Here is a 12,825-nt window from a genome sequence, read left to right on the forward strand (position 1 = left end):
TATTTCTGTCTGAGGTTTACAGTTTTGACACAGCACAGGCAGGGTAGGAGACCTAATTTTTTTCTGTTGCAGTTACATAATACTGTCAGGTCTCCTCCCCTTCCCCAGCCTGTGACTGGACAGTGAAAGGAGAAGTAGCAGACTAATGAGCTCATCTCTATCACTCTGCTCCTTGCTCGGCAGCACTACTGTTTGGCTCATTGTGCCACTTCTCCCTCTACTAGTCTGAGTTCTGGTTTACAAGGGAATTGCAAGAGAATTATACCAAGTCAAATTCAGGTACTTACTTTATATAAAAAAAACACATTTAATGGTGTATTATTGAACACAGAGCCACAATAATTTGTGTTTAGCTGCCTTAGTTTAAATTTAAAGTGAGCCTGGGATCTGCCCCTGCAGAAAGAGCATCAGGTTCACATTAGTAACTTCCCCCTCCTCAGCAAAATTGAATTGCCTTCCATTTAAAATGACAAAGATGATATTGCACAGAGATGTACCTTACCTTTTCTGCTGGCAGTCCCCCATCAGAGCTTTCCATTTCTTCTTGCTCCAGCTGCAAACCTGGTGCTAAGGAGGCACATGTGTGTGCGTGCTCCCAAGCTGGGATGTGTGTGCAAATAGACACACACAGTGCCGGTAAACCACTCCCCCTCTCCCTCTTCACAGAAGTTTGACTGACAGCAGCAAGTTTTCTCCTGCTGCCCTCAGTGTCTCCTGTGAGACCGGGAAGTGAAGGTTGCAGTGCTGGAGCTGAGACAGAACTGGAGCCATGACAGGCGCCAGGTAAATGTTTAGGGATGGGATTGGGTAGTGGGGCGTTTTTTACCTTATTGCAGAGAATGCATTAAGGTAAAAAACCTTTAGACTTTAGAGCTACTTTAAAGCCACCCTCCAGATATAAAAGATATAAATTAATTGAGCTCTATATTACTTAATAAACCGTTCAATGAATCAGTTGTGTCACCTGGAAATGTGACAGATGACTTCATCAGACTGCTGCTCATTTACTGTCTAGTAGGAATGGTTGAACACACCTAAGTTCGGTTCGTGGAAGTTCAGCGAACATATCAAAGGTACAGATGCCAAATCTGAACTCCATTGAAGTCAATGGGAGCTGAATCTTTCAACTCAATTTTCTTCCTTATTAAGGTGAAATGCCAAGGGTAGCCAAGGATTTGGCAAAGAAGTTCATAAGAGCTGGGCAATTTATTAAAAAATAATTAAAATCTTTATTAAAAATTTTAACAATAAACAGCCACAAGTCACAGTCACAATGAACATTGTCCACTGTCAATGTGCCGCTCTACGACCAATTTGTAATAGCGTAGGGAGGGGGGGGGTAAATCCTTGTTCAGTTTTTATTTCTTTCTGACCACTGTCACTATGTCTGAAAATCATAGAAAATTTTACATTATGAGTTGTCATTGGAACAGAAATAGTGAGTAAATCTTCCAATGGGGGCACCGTTTCCTGAGAACTGACCAAAGCCAGTTAGCTAAAGACAGGGAGACATTGTCTGGTTCAATAAAAAGCAGCCAACATTCGGCCTGTGCCTATGGCAACCGGTCCAACAGAAGCCGGGTGTTTGGCTGGCTTCTGTCGAAAGAGCATGCCGGAAAACCAGCAGCCAACCGGCTCCTGATCAGCGCTCTCAGCCAATGGTTGAGAGCGCTGATAGGAGTGTTCTGGTGGGGGGCGTTCCCCTGTCAAGACACAACAGCTTAGAGGAGGAGATCGCTGTACTAACATTAGATCATTCTTAAAGCGGCTCCGACCAAAGTTGTTAGTTTTTTTTTCATTCGAACGAAAAAAATAACTATCATGCCGTGTACACGCAGTCTGATTTTCTTTCGGGAAATGTTCGATGGGAGCCTGTTGTCGGAAATTCCGACCGTGTGTAGGCTCCATCGGACATTTTCTGTCGGAATTTGAGATCTGGATCTCCAATTTTCCGACAACAAAATCCGTTCTCGTAAATTCCGATCGTGTGTACACAATTCCGACGCACAAAGTTCCAGGCATGCTCGGAATCAAGCAGAAGAGCCACACTGGCTATTGAACTTCATTTTTCTCGGCTCATCGTACGTGTTGTACGTCACCGCGTTCTTGACGTTCAGAATTTCCAACAAGATTTGTGCGACCGTGTGTATGCAAGACAAGTTTGAGCCAACATCTGTTGGAAAAAAACATGGATTTTGATGTCGGAATGTGCAATCGTGTGTACACGGCATTAGTGTGTACTGGGCTTTAGAGAGGTTTTCCCTTACTTTGGGAATATCTCCTCTCACTTTTTGTTGTGTTTTGAGACGGGAAGTAAAAAAAAAAAAAGACTCACCATTGTGACATAGAAAGCAAAAAACCTTTTTCCTAATACTACCCAAAACTAAAAAAAAAAAGGTTTTGGCATAAAATATAATTTAAAGCAAACCCACACAAATTGCTTTGACCTACCTAAACCATCTCAAAGCTTTCTTTAAAGTATCTAAGTTGGCCAAGCTCATTGTGTTAATTGCTTCTACCAGCTTCTGTTGATTAGTTCCAGTTCTCTGTGCCAGAGGAGTTACCATTGTCAGTTATGCATCCATATCAGTCCAGCCAATAGCTGCTGGAAAGCTGATAAATTATTTTGAAAATAATCCATCTTACTGTGAGACGTGATAATTAGGGCTGTCTAATGATATTAAATTAGAAATTAAAGGTCTAATTGTTCTTATAGTGATGTTTAAAAACAATTAGTAAAAATACAATAAAAATGCCAAGCTTTTTTGCTTTCTGTCCACTTGAAAACAAATGCATCCAAAGAAAAATGAACCGATATTCATTCAGTTGATGGGAATACTCAATATATAATAGTTATGTTTTTAAACCCCTAAAATGAAATTATATAGTATACATAACAAATAGCACAGTGACTGGGAAGGCTGTCCAAAAGGTTTAGGAGTGTGTCTGTCTATGGGGAATGTTTGACCATTCTTCCTGAAGTGCATTTGTGAGGTCAGGCACTGATGTGGACGAGAAGGCCTGGCTCACAGTCTCCGCTCTAATTCATCACAAAAGGTGTTCTTTTGGGTTGACGTCAGAACTCTGTGCAGGCCAGTCCAGTTCTTCCAACCCAAACTAGCTCATATCTTTATGGACCTTTGTGCAATGGAGCGCAGTCATGTTGGAACAGGAAGGGGCCATCCCCAAACTGTTCCCACAAAATTGGGAGCATGACATTGTCCGAAATGTCTTGGTATGCTGACGCCTTAGGAGTTCCCTTCACTGGAACTAAGGGGCCAAACCCAACCCCTGAAAAACAATCCCACATCATAATCCCCCCCCCACCAAATAATTTGGACCAGTGCGCAAAGCTAGGTACATAAAGACATGGATGAGTGAGTTTGGGGTGGAGGAACTTGACTGGCCTGCACAGAGTCCTGACCTCAACCCGATAGAACACCTTTGGGATGAATTAGAGCAGAGACTGCGAGCCAGGCCTTCTTGTCCACATAGTGCCTGACCTCACAAATGTGCTTCTGGAAGAATGGTCATACATTCTCATAGACACACTCCTAAACCTTGTGGACAGCCTTCCCAGAAGAGTTGAAGCTGTTATAGCTGCAAAGGGTGGGCCAACTCAATATTAAACCCTACGGACTAAGACTGGGATGCCGTTAACCGCTAGCCAACAGCCACCGCAGTTATACTGCGGCAGGTTGGCATGGCTGTGCAAATCGCCGTAGCTGTACGATGCACCTTTAAGATGTCACAGTGGCTATTTTTAGCTCTAATCACTGTATAAATGTCAATGGTCCCAAAGTAGTGTCAAAAGTGTCCGATCTGTCTGCCGCAAAGACGCAGTCCTGTTAACAAACGCAGATCGCCACTATTACTAGTTAAAAAAAATAAATAAATAAAAATGACATAAATCTATCCCCTATTTTGTAGACGCTATAACTTTTGCGCAAACCAATCAATATACGCTTATTGCGATTTTTTTTACCAAAAATATGTAGAAGAATATATATCGGCCTAAACTGATGAAGAAATTAGTTATTTTTTAATTTATAATAGCAAAAAGTACAAAATATTGTGTTTTTTTTTTTTTTAATTGTCGGTATTTTTTTGTTTATAGCACAAAAACTAAAAACCGCAGAGGTGATCAAATACCACCAAAAGAAAGCTCTATTTGTGGGGAAAAAAGGACAATTTTGTTTGGGTACAAGGTTGCACAACCGCGCAATTGTCAGTTAAATCAACGCAGTGCCATTTCACAAAAAATGGCCTAATCAGGAAGGGGGCAAATCCTTCCAGGGCTGAAGTGGTTAAAGTTCATGCACGTGTAAAGGCAGACATCCCAATACTTTTGGTAATATAGGTGTACAGTACATTGAAAAAGTATTCACACCCCTTGAAATTTTCCTAAATTTGTCATGTTACAACCAAAGACGTAAATGTATTTGATTGGGATTTTATGTGATTGACCAACACAAAACGGCACATAATTGTGAAGTGGAAGAAAAATGATAAATGGTTTTCAACATTATTTGCAAATAAATATCTGAGAAGTGTGGCGTGCATTTGTATTCAGCCCCCTTTACTCTGATACCCCTAACCAGGGCCGCCATCAGGGGGGTACAGCCCATTCACCTGTAAGGGGCCCGAGTGTCTGGACAGGCACGGCCAGATGGGAGAAGGCAGGGGCTGGTGCAGGGGAGCTCTGTGACTGCACTGGATTTCTGTAGGAGTGTGAGTCAGCAGCTGCTCTGTGTGATTGAGCTCACATCGGGCTCTTTGCTGCCACTTCTGGCAAATTCCTGCATGTGCACCCCTCGTGTGCGCTGCACAAGAGCTGGGACCAGGAACACCACCTTACAAGTAAGGGCTTTTGTACAAGTGAGTGTTGTGTATGTCTGTGTATGTGTACATATGTGTGTGTCTGTGTGCATGCCTGTCTGTGTGTCATATATATACATGTGAGGGGGCTGAGACCATATAGGTGTGAGGGGGGCTGGGAGTGTACAGATGTGAGGGGGGCTAAGAGCATACAGGTGTGAGGGGGGCTGAGAGCATACAAGTTTGAAGGGAGGGCTGGGAGCGTACAGGTGTGAGGGGGGGCTGGGAGTGTACAGGTGTGAGAGGGGCTGAGCGCGTACAGGTGTGAGGGGGGGCTGAGAGCGTACAGGTGTGAGGGGGGGCTGGAAGCATAGAGGTGTGAGGGGGGCTGAGAGCGTACAGGTGTGAGGGGGGGCTGGAAGCATACAGGTGTGAGGGGGGCTGAGAGCGTACAGGTGTGAGGGGGGCTGAGAGCATACAGGTGTGAGAGGGGCTGAGAGCATACAGGTGTGAGAGGGGCTGAGAGCGTACAGGTGTGAGGGGGGCTGAGAGCATACAGGTGTGAGGGGGGTGGGGTGCGAGTGTACAGGTGTGAGGGGGGATGAGAGCGTACAGGTGTGAGGGGGGCTGAGAGCATACAGGTGTGAGGGGGGCTGAGAGCGTACAGATGTGAGGGGGGCTGAGAGCATACAAATGTGAGGGGGGTGGGGTGTGAGCATAGAGGTGTGTGGGGGGCTGCAAGCGTACAGGTGTGAGGGGACTGAGAGTGTATAGGTGTGAGGGAGGCTGCGAGCATACAGGTGTGAGGGGGGCTGTGAGCGTACAGGTGTGAGGGGGGCTGCGAGCATACAGCTGCTGGATTGGGATGTCCCTTTAGGGCAAAATATATTTTTGTATGAACGTTAAAATAAAAGTGTGTGCACTGAAGGACTTGGTGGAATGGCTAGTGGGCGAATTCGGTGGGACAGTCAGTGGGCAGGCCCTGGGGAATGTTGGTGGTCAGGCCCGGGGGGGCCCAGGCCTAAAGCTGTCTAAGGGGCCCCACAATCTCTGATGACTGCCCTGCCCCTAACTAAAATCTAGTGGAACCAATTGCCTTCGGAAGTCACCTAATCAGCAAATAGAGTCCTCCTGTGTTTAATTTAATCTTAGTATAAATACAGCTGTTCTGTGAAGCCCTCAGAGGTTTGTTCAAGAACCTTAGTGAACAAACAGCACCATGAAGGTCAAGGAACACACCAGACAGGTCAGAGATAAAGTTTAAGAGAAGTTTAAAGCAGGGTTGGGTTATAAAAAAATATCCCAAGCTTTGAACAATAAGTGTGGCATGCATTTGTATTTAGCCCCCCTGAGTCAATACTTTGTAGAACCACCTTTCACTGCAATTACAGCTGCAAGTCTTTTGGGGGATGTCTCTACCAGCTTTGCACATCTAGAGAGTGACATTTTTGCCCATTCTTCTTTGCAAAATAACTCAAGCTCTGTCAGATTGGATGGAGAGCGTTGTGTGAACAGCAATTTTCAAGTCTTGCCACAGATTTTCAATTGGATTTAGGTCTGGACTTTAACTGGGCCATTCTAACACATGAAATGCTTTCCATTCCATTGTAGCTCTGGCTGTATGTTTAGGATCATTGTCCTACTGGAAGGTGAAACTCCACCTAGTCAAGTCTTTTGCAGACTAACAGGTTTTCTTCTAAGATTGCCCTGCATTTGGCTCCATCCATCTTCCCATCGACTCATGGGCGTCCGCAGCAGGGGGCAAGGGGGGTCAAGTGCCCCCCCTGGATTCAGCAAGGTGTCCGCACAAGAAAAGTGTTTGTCCGTGAGCTGAGCGGTCTGCCGCAGACTTTTTTCTGAATCTGCTGACTGCTACTGCTCCCTGACATGATCTGACTCAGAGTCACTCACTCGGCCGCTCGGCTCCGCCTCCAGTCCCTACCCCACTGTGTAGAGAGAGTCGAGAAGATGTATATCCGGCCAGCGCCGCCCAAAAGTGGAGTGGTGAAGCTCAGGTTATCCCTTGCCCCACTGTATGTCCCCTTCTAAATTAGGCTGCTTGGCCGGGCAGGATCGCTGTCTGTAACAACATCAATCATGTGGGCACAGCACAGATCCCTCCCTCCACCCCGCAGCTTAACTATTGGGCACTCTCTGCTATGTAACGGTGCCTTCTGTGAGGAGAAAGGCAGTGATTGGGCAGGAATAAGGGAAGGGGGTGTGGCCAGCCTTCAAGGATCAGCCGCGGTCTTTTTGAAACTGGGCGGCATCAGGAGAGTAAGTGAAGGTGTCCGGGAGAAGCAGAATGTACACATGTAGAGAAAATGGGAAGTGGCATCGTTGAAAAGGGGCGGAGCATTAGTGACCTTAAAATGATGCCCCCCCCCTCAAAAAAGTTCTGCGGACGCATATGCATCGACTCTGACCAGCTTCCCCGTCCCTGCTAAAGAAAAGCATCCCCACAACATGATGCTGCCACCACCATGTTTCACTGTGGGGAAGGTGTGTTCAGGGTGATGTACAGTGTTAGTTTTCTGCATCACATAGCATTTTGCTTTTAGGCCAAAAAGTTCAATTTTGGTCTCACCTGACCAGAGCACCTTCTTCCACATGTTTGCTGTGTCCCCCACATGGTTTCTCACAAACTGCAAATGGGACTTCTTATGACTTTCTTTCAACAATGGCTTTGCCACTCTTCCATAAAGGCCTGATTTGTAGAGTGCACGACTAATAGTTGCCCGGTGGACATATTCTCCCACCTGAGCTGTGGATTTCTCCAGAGTTACCATGGTCCTCTTGGCTGCTTCTCTGATGAATGCTTTCCTTCCCTGGCCTGCCAGTTTAGGTGGATGGCCATGTCTTGGTAGGTTTGCAGTTGTGCCATAATCTTTCCATTTTCGGGTGATGGATTGAACAGTGTTCCATGAGATGTTCAAAGCTTGGGATATTTTTTTATAACCTAACCCTGCTTTAAACTTATTCACAACTTTATCCCTGACCTGTCTGGTGTGTACCTTGGCCTTCATGAAGCTGTTTGTTCACTATGGTTCTCTAACAAACCTCTAAGGGGTTCACAGAACAGCTGTATTTATACTGAGATTAAATGACACACAGGTGGACTCTATTTGGTAATTAGGTGACTTCTGAAGGCAACTGGTTCCACTAGGTCCTAGTTAGGGGTATCAGAGTAAAGGGGGCTGAAAACAAATGCACGCCACACTTTTCGGATATTTATTTGTAAAAAAATTGAAAACCATTTATCATTTTCCTTCCACTTTTCCACAATTATGTGCCGCTTTGTGTTGGTCTATCACATTAAATCCCAACAAAATATATTTGTAACATGACAAAATGTGGAGGGGTTCAAGGGGTATGAATTATTATTTTTCAAGGCAGTGTATATATATATATATATATATATATATATATATATACACACACACACACTGTATGTACAGTTGTGCTCATAAGTTTACATACCCTGGCAGAATTTATGATTTCTTGGCCATTTTTCAGAGAATATGAATGATAACACAAAAACTTTTCTTTCACTCATGGTTAGTGTTTGGCTGAAGCCATTTATTATGAATCAACTATGTTTATTCTTTTTAAATCAATGGTAACATAAACTACCCAAATGACCCTGATCAAAAGTTTACATACCCCAGTTCATAATACCATGTATTGCCCCTTTAACATTAAGGACAGCTTGAAGTCTTTTGTGGTATTTGTGGATGAGCCTCTTTATCTTCTCAAATGGTAAAGCTGCCCATTCCTCTTGGCAACAAGCCTCCAGTTCCTGTAAATTCTTGGGCTGTTTTGCATGAACTGCACGTTTGAGATCTCCCCAGAGAGGCTCAATGATATTGAGGTCAGGAGACTGAGATCGCCACTCCAGAAGCTTAATTTTATTCTGCTGTAGCCAATGACAGGTCGACTTGGCCTTGTGTTTTGGATCATTGTCATGTTGGAATGTCCAAGTACGTCCCATGCGCAGCTTCCTGGCTGATGAATCTAAATGTTCCTCCAGTATTTTTTGATAACATACTGCATTCATCTTGCCAACAATTTTGACCAAATTTCCAGTGCCTTTGTAGCTCACACATCCCCAAAACATCAGTGATCCACCTCCGTGCTTTTCATCATAGGCCTTGTTGACTCCTCTTCAAATGTAGCGTTTATGGTTGTGGCCAAAAAGCTCAATTTTGGTCTCATCACTCCAAATGACTTTGTGCCAGAAGGTTTGAGGCTTGTCTCTGTGCTGTTTTACGTATTGTAAGTGGGATACCTTGTAGCATTTACATAGTAATGGCTTTCTTCTGGCGACTCGATCATGCAGCCCATCTTTCTTCAAGTGCCTCCTTATTGTGCATCTTGAAACAGCCACACCACATGTTTTCAGAGAGTCCTGTATTTCACCTGAAGTTTTTTGTGGGTTTTTCTTTGCATCCTGAACAATTTTCCTGGCAGTTGTGGCTGAAATTTTAGTTGGTCTACATAACCCTGGTTTGGTTTCAACAGAACCCCTAATTTTCCACTTCTTGATTAGAGTTTGAACACTGCTCATTGGCATTCTCAATTCCTTGGATATATTTTTATATACCTGTTTTATACAGTTCAACTACCTTTTCCTGCAGATCCTTTGTTTTGCTTTCCCCCCAAAATCCAGAAACGTCAGTGCAGCACTGGATGAAACATGCAAGGGTCTGTCAGGAGTCCAGAAACACACTGACCTTTTATACATACATACTAATTACAAGCAAACAGATCACAGGTGAGGATGGTTACCTTTGATAGCCATTCAAACCCTTTTGTGTCAACTTGTGTGCATGTTATTAGGCCAAAATCACCAGGGTATGTAAACTTTTAATCAGGGTCATTTGTGTAATTTCTGTTGTCATTATGAGAAAGAGTAAACATAGTTGATTGATAATACATGCAGTAAACCAGTGTGAAACTTTACTTCTGTGCAGGCGCTTTCTGTAATAAAAGACCAGTCGTTGCTGCTCTCTCTCCTTGTGCAGGGTGACTGGTCTTGTCTCCGCCCCCTCCTGTAGTTTTCTGCAGGAAGCCTGTAGTGGGTGGGGCCTGTTGCCCCCCTCCAACAGCTCTGCTCTCTGCACAGGCTATATCAGGGCACACTACTACATTTACAATTTAATTTCTGGGTTTGTAAAGGCATTTGTTGCACACAACGTGAATTTACATTCTATGCAGCTATTGAGGAATATATTTAAATTTATGTTTTTGTGCCCAGAGTTCAGCTTTAAAGTCAGCATGCATAATAGTCAAGCCAGCTTTCAGCCTCTTCAGCACAAGTACTGCATGAAGGGCAAATTAAACATTTAGTTTTCTATAGAAAACATCTAATATATAAACTAAAAGAATTATGCCGCGTACACACGGTCGGACTTTCCGGCATACTTGGTCCGGCGGACCAGAGTGTGCCGGACAATCCGCCCGTGTGTGGGCGGCGGCGGACTTTTCCGGCGGACTTCTTCCCAAAAGCCCGCCGGACCTAGATTTTAAACATGTTTAAAATCTTTCCGTCGGACTCAGTTTCGGGCGGAAAGTCCGCTCGTGTGTGTGCTGGTCCGACGGAAAGCCCGCTCGTGTGTAGGCTGGTCCGACGGACCAAATACGACACGAGGGGATGGTATTGCATCTCGCGCTCGCTGCAATAGGAAAAACAAATCTTCCTATTGCGGCGAGCGCGGGGCATACCAGGCCCTTAGGTCTGGTATGGATTATAAAGGGGAACCCCGCTACGCCGAAAAAACGGCGTGGGGTCCCCCTAAAATCCATACCAGACCCCGATCCGAGCACGCAGCCTGGCCGGTCAGGAAAGGGGGTGGGGACGAGCGAGCGGCCCCCCCCCTCCTGAACCGTACCAGGCCGCATGCCCTCAACATGGGGGGTGGGTGCTTTGGGGGAGGGGGGCGCCCTGCGCCCCCCCCCCCCAAAGCACCTTGTCCCCATGTTGATGAGGACAAGGGCCTCTTCCCGACAACCCTGGCCGTTGGTTGTCGGGGTCTGCGGGCGGGGGCTTATCGGAATCTGGGAGCCCCCTTTAATAAGGGGGCCCCCAGATCCCGGCCCCCCACCCTATGTAAATGAGTATGGGGTACATGGTACCCCTACCCATTTACCTAGGAAAAAAGTGTAAGTAATAAAACACACTACACAGGTTTTTAAAATATTTTATTAAACAGCTCCGGGGGGGGATCTTCCTCCGGCTTCGGGGGTCTTCTTCCGGCTTCGGGGGTCCCTCCGCTTCATCTTCTCCCGGCGTCCGGTTGGTTCTTCTCCGCTCTCCGGCCTCTTCTCCCGGTGTCGCAGGTCTTCGGCCGGCCCCTCCGCTCTCTTCATGTAGCTCTATTGCGAGCGGAGGTCCGGACTTCTTGGCTTCTTGGCTTCTTGGCTTCTCTTCTCTTCTCTTCCCCCAGATGTTGACACGACGCTCTCTCCGGCTGGACTGGTCTCTGAGGGCTGCGTTGTGACTTATATAGGCGGAGACCCCGCCCCCATATGATGTCACAGTCCCTGGGCATGCTGGGACTGTGACGTTTTAGGGGGCGTGGTCGACCACGCCCCCCGACCACGCCCCCTAAAACGTCACAGTCCCAGCATGCCCAGGGACTGTGACATCATATGGGGGCGGGGTCTCCGCCTATATAAGTCACAACGCAGCCCTCAGAGACCAGTCCAGCCGGAGAGAGCGTCGTGTCAACATCTGGGGGAAGAGAAGAGAAGAGAAGCCAAGAAGCCAAGAAGCCAAGAAGTCCGGACCTCCGCTCGCAATAGAGCTACATGAAGAGAGCGGAGGGGCCGGCCGAAGACCTGCGACACCGGGAGAAGAGGCCGGAGAGCGGAGAAGAACCAACCGGACGCCGGGAGAAGATGAAGCGGAGGGACCCCCGAAGCCGGAAGAAGACCCCCGAAGCCGGAGGAAGATCCCCCCCCCGGAGCTGTTTAATAAAATATTTTAAAAACCTGTGTAGTGTGTTTTATTACTTACACTTTTTTCCTAGGTAAATGGGTAGGGGTACCATGTACCCCATACTCATTTACATAGGGTGGGGGGCCGGGATCTGGGGGCCCCCTTATTAAAGGGGGCTCCCAGATTCCGATAAGCCCCCGCCCGCAGACCCCGACAACTAACGGCCAGGGTTGTCGGGAAGAGGCCCTTGTCCTCATCAACATGGGGACAAGGTGCTTTGGGGGGGGGGGGCGCAGGGCGCCCCCCTCCCCCAAAGCACCCACCCCCCATGTTGAGGGCATGCGGCCTGGTACGGTTCAGGAGGGGGGGGGCCGCTCGCTCGTCCCCACCCCCTTTCCTGACCGGCCAGGCTGCGTGCTCGGATCGGGGTCTGGTATGGATTTTAGGGGGACCCCACGCCGTTTTTTCGGCGTAGCGGGGTTCCCCTTTATAATCCATACCAGACCTAAGGGCCTGGTATGCCCCGCGACGGGGCTAGCAAGGTGTCAATCTCGCCGATAAAAGCGGCAAGATTGACATCCTTCTCTAGTCCCGTCGCACCTGAGTCACGTTTAAAATGAACGGACTTGTCCGTGTGTGGGCAAGTCCGTTCATTCTGAAAGTCCGCCGGAACTCCGGCGAAAGTCCGTCGGAAAGACGGGCGGACTTAGCCCGCCGGAAAATCCCGGCGTGTGTGGGCAAGTCCGTTCGTTTTAAAGTCCGGCGCACCTGGCGGACAAAGTCCGTCGGAAAGTGTGCCGGACCAAGTAGGATAGAAAGTCCGCTCGTGTGTACGCGGCATAACACTTTGGGGGTTATTTACGAAAGGCAAATCCACTTTGCACTACAAGTGCAAAGTACACTTGAAATTGCACTGAAAGTGCACTTGGAAGTGCAGTCGCTGTAAATCTGAGGGGTAGATCTGAAATGAGGGGAAGCTCTGCTGATTTTATTATCCAATCTTGTGCAAGCTAAAATGCTGTTTTTAACTTTCCTTGCATGTCCCCCTCGGATTTACAGCGACTGCA

General features: G+C 47.0%; 1 protein-coding gene across 1 annotated transcript in view; it reads left to right on the forward strand.

The window, feature by feature from the left end:
* USH2A (usherin) overlaps nt 1-12,825 on the forward strand; it is a 1,400,924-nt gene that overhangs the window by 1,157,839 nt on the left and 230,260 nt on the right. The gene's annotated exons all lie outside the window — the stretch shown is intronic.

Source organism: Aquarana catesbeiana, linkage group LG04, assembly GCF_042186555.1.
Source record: "Aquarana catesbeiana isolate 2022-GZ linkage group LG04, ASM4218655v1, whole genome shotgun sequence".
Lineage (NCBI taxonomy): Eukaryota > Metazoa > Chordata > Amphibia > Anura > Ranidae > Aquarana > Aquarana catesbeiana.